Source organism: Cynocephalus volans, chromosome 2 (assembly GCF_027409185.1).
Source record: "Cynocephalus volans isolate mCynVol1 chromosome 2, mCynVol1.pri, whole genome shotgun sequence".
In the NCBI taxonomy this organism is placed as follows: domain Eukaryota; kingdom Metazoa; phylum Chordata; class Mammalia; order Dermoptera; family Cynocephalidae; genus Cynocephalus; species Cynocephalus volans.
In genome coordinates this window covers 73,795,487-73,811,329 of record NC_084461.1, presented here as the reverse complement: position 1 = coordinate 73,811,329, position 15,843 = coordinate 73,795,487, and the positions used below count along the sequence as shown (strand labels likewise).

At 37.2% G+C, this 15,843-nt stretch overlaps 1 pseudogene; it reads left to right on the top strand.

The window, feature by feature from the left end:
• Positions 1-8,340: 8,340 nt before the first annotated feature.
• On the top strand, positions 8,341-10,988 carry LOC134370526 (heat shock factor-binding protein 1-like; annotated as a pseudogene).
• The last annotated feature ends 4,855 nt before the right edge of the window (positions 10,989-15,843 follow it).

The following is a 15,843-nucleotide window of genomic DNA, read 5'->3' as shown; positions in this document are numbered from 1 at the left end:
AGTCAGGAATTCAGGACCATCTCAGCTGTGAGACTCTGGCTCAAGGTCTTTCATGAGGTTGCAGTCAGATGGCTATGGCTGGATCATCTCCCAAGTTTCTTTACTCACATTATGGGCATCATCTGATCTGGGAAGAACCAGACAAGCTGGGCTGAAAAAGCTGGGGCTGGTTGGGAATCTTTCTCCATCTTGATATGATCTCTACAGCATGGCAGCTTCAGGGTAGCCATGATTTTACATAATAACTCAGGACTGTCAAAGTGCATGTCCTAAGAAAAAGAAAGAGCCGGCTAGAATCGACATCACTTTTTATGACTTTGTTTTCTAACACATTTATTGATGAAGTTGGTTAAAAGTTTCTGTTCAGTTTCAAGGGGGAAGGAACATGGCACCATTTAATGAAGGAGTGTCAGTATCACATTGTATTAATGTCACGTGGGATATACAAGTGGTCTCAAAAAAATTCATGGAAGGATTTGTATTTCAATTCTACTTTTCCATGAACTTTTTGAAGTATTCATATATTGATGTGTCCAACTTTGGATTATACAATCTGCCACACCAAAAAAAAGTAGTTGAGACTTACACTCAGGTTTTTTTTTTTTTTTTTTCCGATATGATGATATTTAGAGCAGTAATAACAATAGTTGTTAAAACTAACAGTTTAAAAATGGCAAGTAAAAAACTGCTGTAACCATAGAGGAAACATATCCTTCTGTTTGATGAAAATATACTCTCAGGTGACATCTTTCCATATTTAATTGTATCCTCATGTATATATTAAATCCTTGTGTTTCTTAATTTTTTGTTTAACAGATACTTATTGAAAACCTATTCTGTATTAAGCAGTATATAAAATGGTGAGAATAAAGTGGTAGACACAAAGAAATAATTCTTTTCCCTCACTAAACACAGTGTATATGTACACATACAGAATTGTGTTTTTAATAGCTTGTATATGAGGCAAATCTTCAACATGAGTAGCAGATTCAAATTTTAGACTAGGAACCCATGAGGAGCTAAGTGTTGTATGGCTGATAAGGAATAAAACTGGATAGTGCCATTTTGAGTTCAAAGGAAGGCAATATAAAATAGAGAAACTCATTTTGAGTGTGTGTGTGTGTGTGATTTAGAAACTGGTTCTGAAACAATCCAAAGAAATGAATTCAAAAAGAAAAAAGGGTTTAGACTATAGCAGCAGTACTACAAAAGACAGCTCAGTTCTCTAAAGGAACTTACTAGACAGAACTTACTCATTTGACTGAGTGAAGTTGAACATAAGCTAAATGCCTTATTGTTTATTCTGTGGGGGTTGTGTGTGTGCATGTGATAAGTTGCTCCATTATCCTAGAACTTTTTTGTTTGTTTGTTTTTGGAAAATCAAATTAATGAGATGTTGCTAGAAAAAGGCATTTCTTGCATGAAAAGTTATAAGTTCATGACAATTTAAAACCTTGGCTAATTATTAAAAATATATATTTTTTAAAATTTCAAGCTCAAAGAAGTCTATGTTTGATATTCTGCACAAAATAAGTCATAAAATCTCAGTGTTTATATGGACTTTAAACATCATCTAGTTCCCAAACTTCTCCCATGTTTTGATCCTTTCCACAAAATTCCCACCAAAGTTGTTCAATTTCCACTTCAATAACTTCAGTGAGAGGGACAAACCATGCCTACCCATATCCAGTGATGTGGTGCTTATTTCATCTTCTGTCTCTGCAAATACAATCAATTCTCATTATTTGCAGATTCTGTATTTGTGAGTTTACCTACTAACAAAAATGTACTTTCAATCCCCTAAACCAACACTCCCTGCATTTTTTCAGTCATTCATGGGCACAAGCAAAGCAGCAAAAACTTTAAGTTGCCCTATGAGCATGTTCCCAGCTGAGGAACAAGTTGAAACCTTGTTGTCCTGTTATACCATAAACAAATGTCATTTTATGATATATTTAGTGCCATGTATTTTGCCTTTTGTGCTTTTTGTTGGTGATTTTGCTGTTTAAAATGCCCCCCAAACTTAGTGTTGAAGTACTGTCTAGTGTACAAACATTCAGAACATAGCAGACGTTTTAAGTTTTATTCCTATCATAATTTTCTATGATGTTCTTGCTTATTCTCTAGCCAGCATGAATGTGGTTTTGCCTTCTCTCTATCACTCCTATGAGGATTGACTGTAAACTGACTCAGTGGCTATTTTTGAAAAAATAGCCTGCAGGACAATACTGTATTATATCTTCCAGGAGTAAACCAGGTGTTAGATAAGCTTTGTTTAGACATGAGTTATAGTGCTCTTAGCCATGAGCTCAATGTTGATAGAGTAATGATACACATTAAATAAGGTGTCTTTAAACAGAAACAAACATAAAAACAAGATAACATATTTGTCCAATGACAAAAATTTTGTGAACAGGGCTTGCAGAAACCTAACCCTATATTTCCCTGCTATGGTTAAATGTGTCCCTCAAAAGTTCACGTGTTGGAAACTTGATACCCACTGTAACAGTGTTAAGAGGGTGGGATATCCTATCATGATATTTGAAAAGTGGGGCCTTTGAGAGGTGATTGAAGTGTGAGGACTGTGCCCTCATGAGATTAATCCATTCATGGAGTAATGAGTTACTATGAGTGAGGACTGATGGCTTTAAAGGGGGCACATGAGAGAGCTCTTGTGCCATTCTCACCATGTGATACCCTGTGTTGCTACAAGACCCTGTAGAGAGTTCCCAACCAGAAAGAGGCCCTCACCAGATGTGCCCCCTGGACCATGGACTTCCCAGCTTTCAAAACTGTAAGAAATAAATTTTATTTCTTTATAAATTATCTAGTTTCAGCTATTCTGTTATAAGCAAGAGAAACAGACTAATACATCCCCCTAGGAGTAATGATTCAGTATTTACTAGTTCAGTGTTTGCAGCAAGTTCATAGAATATAACTACTATGAATAAAGAGAACTGACTGCACAAACAAGCATATGCAAATGATCAGTATGAGAGTGAATACTCAGCTTTCCTTTGAGTAACTTATAAGTCTCAAATAATATTTTTTAACTTTTAATTATTTCTAACTATTCAAAAAATGTATTTGATGATGTCACTTCTAATTTCTATTGAGAAAAAAATCAAATAATTACAAATTTTATTATCTGTGATTATTAGGCCTAGCAACCAAAATTCTATTGTGCTTTTTCTCCAACAAGAACTATTTTTTCAAAAATAGCCACTGAGTCAGTTTATAGTCAACCCTCATGGAAGTGAACAGAGAGAAGGCAAAACCATACTCATGCTTGCCTGAGAATAAGCAGGAACATGAGAGAAAAGTATGATAGGAGCAAAACTTTTAAATCATCTGCTGTGGTCTGAATGTTGGTGTTCCACCCAAATTCACATGTTGAATTCACATACCAAAGGTATTGGTATTAGGAGGTAGGGCCTTTGAGAGGTGATTTGGTCATAAGGGCAGAGCCCTCAGGGGATTGGTGTCCTTACAAAACAGACTTGAGCAAGCATGTTTGACCCTTCTGCCATGTGAGAACACATAAAAGGTGCTATTTATGAGGAATAAACCCTCAAAAGAAGCTAAATCTTCTGGTGCCTTTATCTTGGACTGTGAGCAATAAATGTCTATTGTTTATAAAGCACCTAGTCTAAGGTATTTTGCTATAGCAACCCAAATGTACTGAGACAGAAATTAGTAGTGAGAGTGGGGTTCTGCTATAACAAATGCCTAAAAATGTAGAAGCAGCTTTGGAACTGGGTAATGAGTAGAGGCTACAAGAATTTGGAGGTGCATGCTAGAAAAAGCCTACATTACTGAGAATGGAGGATTAAGTGTGATTCTGATGAGGAATCAGAAAAAGAAGAGAGCTGTAGAGAAGCCTCAATCTTAGATATTACCCAAGTAGTCATGATCAAAATGTTGATAGAAATACGGACAGTAAAGGCCATTCTGATGAGATGCCAAATGGAAGTGAAGAACGTTTTTTTGGGAAACTTGGAAGAAAGGCAGTCCGTGTTATAAAGTGGCAAAGAACATGGCTGAATTATGTTTCTGTTCTAGTGCTTTGTGTAATGTAGAAGTTCTAAGTGATGAATTAAGATATTTGGCAGAAGAAATATCTATGCAAAGTGTTGAGAGTGTGACATGACATTTTTTGATGGCTTATAGTAAAATGAGAAAAGCAAGAAACAAACTAAAGATTAAATTTATAATAAAAAGGGAAGTAGAACTTAAAGATTTGAAAAATTCTCAGCCTTGTCATATTGTAAAGAATGTAAACACGTTTGGAAGAGAATACCAAGGATGTGACCAAGCCACACTTTCATAGGAAGATCAGTACGGATTGGTCCTGTGTTATTCATCAAGACAATGGCAGAATGACCCTGAAGGCATTTTGGAGATCATTGGGACTGCCACTTCCATGCAGGCCCAGATTGTGACAATCTTAGGGCACAATGGTTTCAAAGGAGGCGCTCAGGGAACCTGTGGGACCTTGGGGCTCACTGCCTAGTGACACTTTAGGTTTCTGTCCCTCACATGTGGGTGCAATGCTCCCTAGCTGCCCCAGGTGTGGCTCCAGTTGCTGTGAGGCCCCCTTCCATAAGAAATGCACTTACACACCACTCCTGCAGAAAAGGGCAGTTTATTCACTCCATCTGGCCAGTGTCCGTCCCCCAAGGAGCAACCAAGGAAGAAAAGCATTGGGCTTTGGTCTTGTAGGGTTTTTAAAGGCAAAAACTACATCTCGTTGGCACATGGGTTTGTCCAGGTGCACAAAGCAAGCTAGGGAGCTAGGTCACAAAGGCCAAGAACGAGCCGTTAGAGCAATCAAGCATATAAGTTTTCATTGTGTGTGGTTCCTGTTCCCATGTAATAATTCACTGTGTATGGCTCCTGTTTCTGTGAAATTGTTTTTTTTTTTTTTTCTTTCTATGAGAAAGTCAACAGTTTCTCATGCAGAAGGGGCAAGTAGTCCGCAGGTCAGACAGGGAGCAAAATGGAGTTACTTAGGTTAAGCGAGCAATTTTACAGAAGCAGATAGCATACGTTATGAGGGTGTAGGGAGCTCTATTTCACAGTGAGCCCAGGTGTGGTGTGGGCAGCAGTGGCCACCCCTCTGGAGGGCACGAGCCGTAAACATTGATGGTACCCACAGGGTGCCATCTCTGCTGGCACACAGGGTGGATAAGCTGTGGGGGCATGGCTACCTTCACCTAGACCTCAAAAGATGTGCTGAAGAGCCTCAGGACCCAAGCAGATAATCACCAGGGGGCTGAGCCAGCACAATGCCTAGTGCAGCTGTGGGGTAGGGGCACCGCAGAGAATTTAACTAGTGCAATGCCCAGAAGAACTATGAGAGCAGAACATCCTGTCCCCAGACCTCAGGACATAGAGCCACCAGTGTTCAATGCCAGCCTGGGAAAGCCACAGACACCTGACTCCAACTCCTGAGAGCTGTTGTATAAGCTGTGCCCATCAAAGACATGGGGATGGAGCAACGCAGAGCCTTGGGGATTCAACTCTGCCCCAGTGTGTCCAGAAGGCAGGCACTGAATAAAAGATTATTCTCCCAGCTTAATATTTTATGTTGTTTACCCTGTTGGGTCTTTGACTTAATTGGGACAAGTCACCCCTTTCTTCTATCACATTTCTTACTTTTAAAATGGTAATGTCTATATTATGGCTGTCATAGCATTGTATTTTGGAAGTACATAATTTGTTCGATTTCACAGGTTCATATCTGGAGAGCAATTTGCCTCAGAATGAATCATACCTTGTGTCTCACCCATATCTGATTTAGATAATATTTAGATGAAACTCTGGACTTTAGACTTATGAGGTGATGCTGAAATGAGTTAAGATTTGGGGGGCAATTAGGAGGAAATTAATGTATTTTGTATGTGAGAAGAACATAAATTCTGGGGTACTATTAGTGGAATAGTATGCTTTGCATATTTGTGTCCCCCCCAAATTCATATGTTGAAACCTAACCCCCATAGTGATGGTATTAACACGTGAATCTTTAGGGAGATGATTAGGTCATGAAGTTTCTGCCCTTCATGAATAGGATTAGGTTCCTTATAAAAGAGGTTTGAGAAAGCCTGTTTGCCCTTTCTACCATGTGAGGACATAGAAGGTGCCAGCATTGAGGAATGAGCCCCAGCCGCCAGAACCGCGAGCACTAGATGTCTGTTGTTTATAAATTACCCAGTCTAATGCATTTTGTTATAGTAGCCCAAATGAACTAAGCCCCTTGGGCTTCATGATCACTAACATTTTTCTAGATTTGTAATTTAATGGCAGTCCTTCAGTAATACCCATCCATGGCAGCTGTCTCTGTTACAAATGTGTGAGCAGGAGTTGACAGCGAATGAAAAACTTGTTGTATGTTAAGATGCTGGTAGTAGAAAAAACCAGAGAGTTGCAACAGAGGGAGAATTAAACTTTTGAACTGGCCTTTGCTTAGATTAATACTTCTTTTTTCTCTTTGCCAGGAGGCTGTAGAATGAGGTAAACAGAAGCAAAGATATAGCAGACATAATTATTGTGCATTACATTTTCATATGCTCCTCAACATTTCTGTCTCCTTGTTGTTAAGCAGGGAGATATGACTAGTTCTGGCCAATGACACTTGAGCAGAAGTGACACGCTCTTCTGATAGAAGCCTATAAGCAGGTGTCTTCCTTACCACTTCCCTTGTACTCTTTTCCTCTTACATTACAAGCAAGAATTTTTATTGTGCTGGTGCCTCAAGAAGGCAAAACCTCTGTCATCCCAAGTCTTTGAACAAGGAGCAGACCTCTACTACTCTACCCAACCTGATGAATAATTATCAGATGGAATAAACCTTTGTTTTGTTAAACTATTTTGACTTTGGGATTATTTTATCGCATTATTGTTACACTTTTAATGTTTTTATTCATTTTATCCTTAATACGCATACAAGGTGTTCTGGTCAGAGACAGATTTCTTAGTAAATTTTTCATAGTAAATAAGTGCATTGGGCCTCCTCTCCCCTAGTCCTTACCCCTAAGGCAGCATCATGAAAGCCAGGTCAATTGCCCTATATAAGTAGCCAATGAAAAATAATTTTTCTCTGCTTATAAAGAGAAAGAAGGCAGCTGTCTCCCTTCCCTCATGAAAAGGTCTCCTCCTTAGGCCAACTTTTCTGTAGGCAAACAAAATCTCCCCAGGAGCCAGATAGTCCTTGAATGTCTCAGCTTTTAAGACATACCTACCTCGGGGGTCTTCAAATTCTGGAGCTTCATCCCTTTTTGACATGTAAATCCCTATGGGGTTACACTTCCAGTCTTCCTGGAACCTAGGAGCTTAGACAAGAGACCTAGTACAGACTGTAACTGTTTAGACTTCTTGGAAGATAAGAAAAGTTTTATTATTCTTTAAGATTAGAGGAATTAACTAGGCAAATGAGTACAGAATTCATTCTTATGTGAAAATATTTCTAAGCAAAATAAAAACAAATATTCTCTGACTTTATAGAATATATGTTTCTGTAGCCCTGGAAGCTGGGTCATTTTGCATGGATATTGAAAAACCCAGGGAAGTTTTATTTCTCCCAATTTACTATGATCTAGCTCAAATGACTAATAGAAGGGGAGAGAGTGAGACTAATTTGGCTGAAGAAGAAGACATGAATGAAAATAGTGAAGGATGAGACTGAGAAGGTAGCCTGCATATAAGTTTTTGAGGACTAAGAGTGTCAGTCCAAGGATTTGATACTGTATTTATCCAAGAACATTACAATGACTTTTGATGTTGTTATTGAAAGGAGTCTATGTATTGATCCAAATATATGAATAAGTGTCTGATATGTTCAAATGTGAGGGAAGCTCAAAGCAGTAAGTAAGAAGTCTGTAGCAAGGAAAAGGAACTTCCTTGGAATAAACTGTGAACAAGCCATTGTTTCTATAAGAATCTGGGGACTCTGATTCTTTAAAATCAGACTCATTCTTAGTATGATAACTTAAAGCAATTTAAATACATGGATCTGGCAAAAATGTGCCTTAGGATATCAGACATCTCCCCAGGCTTGGATACTGCTGTCACCTTCACCATATATTCCCCTAGTGATGGCCTCCAGCAGTTGCTAATCAAATTGGCTCTAAATTGGACTTGGTATCTAAAGGATCTAAAGAAACTTCAAATATTTTCCTTTAGTAAAAAGAAAGTCCAAAGTAACAAGTATATAGATAACTGTAGAATTGTGTCTAGGAGAAAACAACAAAATCCAGCAAAACAGTGAGAAAAAAACCCCAAGATCTGGAAACTCGAGACAGTAACATAGAAAAACAGGGGAAACACCCAACCAAGACCAGCATGGAGATTGGAGAGACCCTTCACTGCTGGGACAAGGTAGGTGGGGTTGGTGGTAGGGACTGTGGCTGGCACTCCCACTGTGGATGGCTGCAAAGTGACCACATGGCCCTCATGGAAAGTGAGCCAAGTAGGGGGAGCTGCTGGGGGCCCAAACAACTGCATTTTTCCAGAGGAGAAGTACACACTGAGTCTCCCTACCTCCCTTGGTCATGGGCATTGCCATTTTGGGAGAGGAGCCAGGATATGAAGAAAGGCTCCCATTCTCATGGAGTTTTCTGACCCTCCTGGGTGCATATAGCTTCATGAGTCACTGATGAACTTTCCTAGATCCATGCCCACCTTCCCCCAGGAGCTGAGAGTCCCACCTGGCCCAGCATCCTGTCTGCTCCAGTGGAAGGTATGTGGGGAGTGTGCAGGGCTCTCCTGGGTACAGGCAGTCCCATGAGGCTCCAGGAAACTAGTGGGGACCCATGGCCACCTTCCCCTGAGAGCTCAGAATCCCACCTGACTCAGCAGGCCCTCCACAGCAGATAGCATATGGAAACCGTGCCGGCAATTCCTGGGTACATTTAGTCCCACAGGTCTCTGTTAAATTTCCCTGCATCTGCACCGACCTTCTGTGGGAGCTCAGAGTCTGGTCCAACTTGGTAAGGTTCCCAGAGTCCCACTCCAGCAGAGAAGGTGTGGAGAATGAGCTGGCATCTACTACTGCACACACCCAGAACCAAACCTAAAACTTCTAACCTGACTATCAGTATAGAGCACTTCTACAGGTAAGAGTTTCTCCCTTCAAAAATTACTCCAGAAATTAAAAAGAAGCAACTATACCACCAGATACCCAGGCTTCAATGCAGAAACATGAGAAGCATGAAAAAACAGAGAAATATAACCCCCCTGGAAAAAGGCTATAATTCTCTAATACCAGAGCCCAAACAACAGGAAACTAGTAAAATGCCTAAAGAGGAATTCCAAACAGTAATCTTAAGGAAACTCAACATGATATAAGAGAGAAAATAGACAGAAATCACCATGAAGCCAGAAAAAACAATCCGGGAACTGAATGGGAAATTCAATAAAGAGACAGAAATCATAAAAAAAAAACAAAAACACACAATCAGAAATCCTGGGACTGAGTAATTCATTCAATGAAATAAAAAATACAACCAAGAGCTGAAGCAACAGGACAGACCAAGTAGAAGGAAGGATTTCTGAACTTGAAGAGAGGCTTTTTGAATTAACTCAGTTTGCTACCCTCCCTCATTAAAAAAAAAAAAAAAAAGGAATTTTAAAAAATGAAGAAAGCCTATGAGATCTAAGGTACAATTTTAAACATAGAAACATACCTATTACAGGTGTATTGAAAGGGGAAGGGAAGGAAAAGGCATTGAAAGCCTACTTAATGAAATAATTGCTAAAAACTTTCCAAGTATTGGGAGAGATATGGTCTCCCAGATCCAAGAAGCTCTAAGATCCCCTTACAGATTCAATCCAAAAAGGTCCTCCCCAAGACACATTATAGTCAAATTGTCAAAAGTCAAAAACAAAGAATTATAAAAAACAGTAAGACAAAAGCCTCAAGTCGCCTATAAAGGAATCACCATCAGGCTAACAGCAGAGTTCTCAATGGAAACTTTACAGACTAGGAGAGACTGGGTTGATATATTCAAAGTGCTAAAAGAAAAAACAAAAACAGAACAAAACAAACAAAAAAACACTGACAGCCAAGAACACTATATCCAGCAAAGATATCCTTCAGAAGTGAAGGAGAAACAGAATCTTTCCCAGACAAACAAAAACTGTGGGAATTCACCACCACAAGACCTGCCCTACAAGAAATCCTCAAGGGAGTCCTGTATCTGGAATCAAAAAAGCAATAAGTATCGTAATGAACACAAGAGAAAGAATAAAAACCACTAATATGGCAGATAACGAAATAAGAAAGAAACTGTATCTTATCACTGCAAAACAACACCATAAAGCAAAGACAAATAATAAAAAGGAAAGAAAGGAATGAAAAAAAAAACAAAAAACTATAAAATAATTAATAAAGTGGCAGGAATAAGGCAATAGCTTTCAATAACAACCTTGAATGTAAATGGGTTAAATTCCCCACTTAAAAGATACAGATTGACTGAATGGATTAAAAAACTAGACCCAACTATATTCTGCCTGCAAGAAAATCACATCACCAGTAAAGATGCACATAGACTAATAGTGAATGGATGGAAAAAGATATTCTATACAAATGGAAACCAAACATGAGCAGGAGAGGCTATAATTATATAGGATAAAATAGATCTTAAACCAAAAATGATAAAAAGAAGGTTATTATATAGTAATAAAAGGATCATGCAACCAACATTGGCACACCCAGATATATAAAGCAAATGGCAGTCTAAGACATCAGTGCCAAGCTGGGAACCAGGGAGATGGCCAAAGACTGACACCAAAACCATGCAGGTGGTGCAGACACACCTGCAACAGATGCAAGATAAATTTCAGACCATGTCTGACGAGATCATTAGAAGATACAATGATATAAGTAGTCACATTGATGATCTGGACAAAACATTTCAGACCTCGTGACACAGGCTGGGGTGGAAGAACTGGAAGGTGAAAACAAGATACCTGCCACACCAAAGAATTGAAGGTTGCTAATAATTTACACTGAAATCACCATTTTTCCAAGCCAAGAGAAGACCGAATGGCTTTTTGCAGCTAACTAGTATGTGTAGATAGGTTTTATACCGTAAAGTGTGCATTCTTATATATGATATAGTTAATTTATAGAGTGATTTTCCCCTCAACTTCTGAAACATCTTGGACCTTGGTCCATTGTGCAACTAATTATTAAATACTAAAACTTTGGCCATTCTGCATAAAATTGTCAAAATTTTTAGTGCATTTTTTGTGAAATCATTTTTTTCCTACCATTTCTTTTGTGGTAGTTGAGGTTTGATGAAAGTTGTTGTGTAATTTTTTTATTAGACAAATATTAAATTCTTTGATTCTAGTTACATTTGGTGAAATAAGACATTTTTAGAGTTTAGGATTCTTTAATTCTCAGCACAAAGTTACTGTGAGGTAACACCAAATAGTGTGCTGGCAATCCATTTCAAATGACGATAAACATTTAAAAATTGTTTATTCAGAAATGTCTGTCATTGCTCTTTTGCTAAAACTCAGAATTGAACCATGATTTGGTCTAGGTCATGAGATCAGATGCTAAAGTCAGTGGAAAGTAACCACTGCCACTTTACTGTGTTAGAACTTTTAAGATACAGAAAATAACAGAATAGCCTGACATAATAAGGCATTCATTTGTTAGAGTTTTGCATGAGAATCGAGTACTTCAGGAGGATCCTGCATTGTTCATCTAAAATGGTTATTATAAAAATATCTGGCAGGATTTTAAAGCTCAATTAATCCATTTTTATTCTTTGAGCTACTAACTGAAAAAGGAAGAAAAGAAAAAGAGACCATGTTAAGTCCATGCCAGTTGCCTGGGTATAAAATGATGACTCTTAGTGGGCTCAAGTTTTTATGAAGTACTATTTTACTTGAACTATTTTTTACATAAATTCTTGCTGAACAATTTTATTATTGATTCTAAAGACAGGGATAATAACTCTTGTCATCAAAAGTGTAGTGTCAGAAATGCTAAGCCTATAGGCCAGTATTGATGACCTGAAAGGCAAGGTATGCGATTGTTGCTGCAAAATGAATTTGCATGACAAAAACTTGAAAAAGTTGAGGAATGGTATGGTCCTTCATAGAAGGAAACTCTCAGTGAAAACAAGATGATTTTTTTTTTTAAGTTTCCATATCAACAGTCTTGTTTGTATTGCAAATAAGTAAGATGAAATAATTTGTACTATTTATAAGTAATACAGGAAATACAAAGGAGTAAAATTCTTCTGTAATAAAATGAACTCACCACTATAAAAAAAAGAGTTGTTTTTTGAGAAAATAAATAAAATTGACAAACCATTATCTAGACTAACCAAGAAAAGAATGAAGGACCAAATATCAAAAATTAGAAATGAAAAAAGAAACATTACAACTGATTCCACAGAAAAACAAAGAAGCATAGAAATTATTGTGAACAACTATCTGCCAACAAATTTGAAAATCTAGAGGAAACAAGTAAATTTCTGGACACATACACCTTACTAAGACTGAACCAAGAATAGAAAATCTAAACAGACCAATAATGAGTAATGAAATTAAATCAGTAATCAGCAGTCTCCCAACAAAGAAAAGCCCAGGACTGGATGGCTTCACTGCTGAATTCTACCAAAGTTTTAAAGAAGATTTAAGAACAATTTTTCTCAAACTATTCCAAAATATCAAAGCACAGTGTATTCTCCCAACCTCATTCTATGAGGCCAGCATCACCCTGATACCAAAACCAAAGACAAACTAACAAAAAAACTACAGGCCAATAGCCTTGATGAACTTAGATGAAAAATTTTCAACAAAGTACTAGCAAACAGAATCCTACAACACATCAAAAAGATTATATAACCATGATCAATGGGATTCATCCTAGGGATGCAAGTTACGTTCAACATGTGAAAAAAACATTAGATACACCATGTCAACAAAATGAAAAACAAAAACTATATGATTACCTCAATAGATGCAGAAAAAGCATTTTATAAAATTCAACATCACTTTATCATTAAAAGTCTCAACACATTAGGTAGAGAAGGAACGTATCTCAATACAATAAAACCATATATGACAAACCCACAGCTAACACCACCCTGAATGGGTAAAAGTTGAAAAGTTTTCTGCTAAGAACAGGACCAAGACAAAGATGCCTACTCTCACCACTCCTATTTAACATAGCACTGGAAGTTTTAGACAGAGCATTCAGGCAAGGGAAAGGAATAAAGGACATCCAAATTGGAGAAAAGGAAGTCAAATTGTACCCATTTGCAGATGGCATGATCTCATATATAGAAAAACCTAAAGACTCCATCAAAAATCTCTTAGAACTGATAAACAAATTCAGTAAAGTTGCAGAATATAAATCAACATTAAAAAGTCAGTAGTATTTCTATACACCAACAATGTACTAGTAGCAGAAAAATAAATTAAGAAAGCAATCCCACTTACAATAGCTACCAAAATAAATAAATAAATAAATAAAATAAAATACCTACGAATTAATCTAACCAAGGAGATGAAGGATTTCTACAATGAAAATTACAAAACACTGATAAAAGAAATTAGAGAGGACACATAAAAATGAAAAGACATTCTACACTCATGGATTGGTAGAATTAATGCTGTGAAAATGTCCATACTACCCAAAGCGATCTACAGATTCAACGCAATCCCTATCAAAATACCAATGATATTTTTCACAGAAATAGAAAAAAGCAATCCTAATATTCACATGGAACAATAAAAGACCTCGAATAGCAAATGCAATCCTGAGCAAAACGAGAAAATGAATAAAGAAGGAGGCATTACACTCTACCTGACTTCAAATTTTACTGCAAAGCTATATTTACCCAAACAGTATCATAGTGGCGTAAAAACAGACACTTGGACTAATAGAATAGAATAGAAAATCCAGAAATAAAACCATGTACTTACAGCCAACTGACTTTTGACAAAGTTGCTAAAAACATACTTGGGGGCATAGGATAGCCTCTTCAATAAAAGGTGCTGGGAAAACTGAATATCCATGTGTATAAGAATGAAATTAGACCCCTATCTCTCATCATATACAAAGATCAACTCAAAATGGATTGAAGACTTAAATGGAAGACCTGAAACTGTAAAACTTGTAGAAGAAAACACAGGAGAAATGCTCCAGGACATAGGACTAGGGAAAGATTTTATGAATAAGACCTCAAAAGCACAGGCAACAAATGTAAAAATAGATGCGATTTTATCATACTAAAAACTTCTGCACAGCAAAGGAAATAATTAACAGATGGAAGAGACAGCCTACAGAATGGGAGAAAATATTTGCAAACTGCACATGCAACAAGGGGCTAATTTCCAGGAAGTCAAAAACTCTATAGTAAAAAGACAAACAACCCAATTAAAAAATGGACAAGGGAGTTCAATAGTGATTTCTCTAAAGAAGACATACAAATGGCCAACAGGTATATGAAAAAATGTTCAATATCACTAAGCCTCAGGGAAATGCAAATCAAAGCCACACTGAGATATCATCTCACCCAAGTTAGACTGGCTATTATCAGAAAGACAGAGAATAACAAATGCTTCCAAGTATGTAGAGAAAGGGGAACACTTCTACACTGTCAGTGGGACAGAAAGTTAGTACAGCTATGATGGAAAACAGCATGGAAGTTTCTCAAACTACTATAGATAGAACTACCAGAAAGTCCAGCGCTTAAACAACTGGGTATATACTCAGAGGAATGGAAAGTATCGTGTTGAAGGGATACTTGCTTTCCCATGTTTAACACAGCTCTGTTTACAATTTTCAAGATGTGGAACAAACACAAATGTCCATCAACAAATGATTGGATAAAGAAATTGTACATATACATAATGGAATACTACTCAGTCACAAAAAATAATGCAATTCCCCCATTCACAGTAACATGGATGAGCTTGGAGAAAATTACGTTAAGTGAAATAAGCCAGGCACAGAAAGAGAAATACCGCATGTTCTCACTCATATGTATGAGATTAAAAAGAGAACAAGACAAAACAAAACAAAAAAACAAATAAATAATAATAATAAGTAGAACTGTTAAAAGGAGAGAGAACAGTGGTTACTAGAAGCAAGAAAGGGGAGGGAGCAAGGGGGATACTGAGAGGCTGGTTAATGTACATAAAATTACAGCTAAGTAGGAAAAATAAACCCTATTGGTGTACAGTTGATCCAGAAATTTATAATTAATAACGATTTACTGCATGCAACCAAACAACTAGAAGACAAGAAATCAAAAGCACACATCACGAAGAAATTGTTTTGCAATGATGAATATGCTAATATCCCTGAATAGATCAGCATACATTGTATACATGTATTGAAATATAACACTGTGCCCCATAAATGTGTATAATCAATGTGTTCAATAAAAAAATATAAACAAATAAATAAAGTTTTCCCTTTAAAGGCTAAAATAAAGCTCTCAAACTAAGGTTATGCTATTACTTCATTAAGTAAAATTAACTGGAAATCTAAATATCAGCTGTAAAATCTTTCTAAATGTAAATTCTAATCCAAGTTTCAAGGGAGATCTGAGATTCTTTTGAGGAACCAGGGTTTTATGAATATACATCTTTGGTGTACCCTGTGCTAAAGATTTCTCCTTCTGTAAACAGAAAGCCTAGCAGAACACAACATGAAATAACATGAACTTTACTCATGGCTTTAGTCTCTCCCTCTTGAATTTAGTTCGTCAACACAGAGCCAAAATGGTCTCCCTTTAAATCCCTAACATTCTGCCTTGAGATTAGACCTGCTGATGAAAATAATAAAAGTAATTCATCTCTCCCATAAAA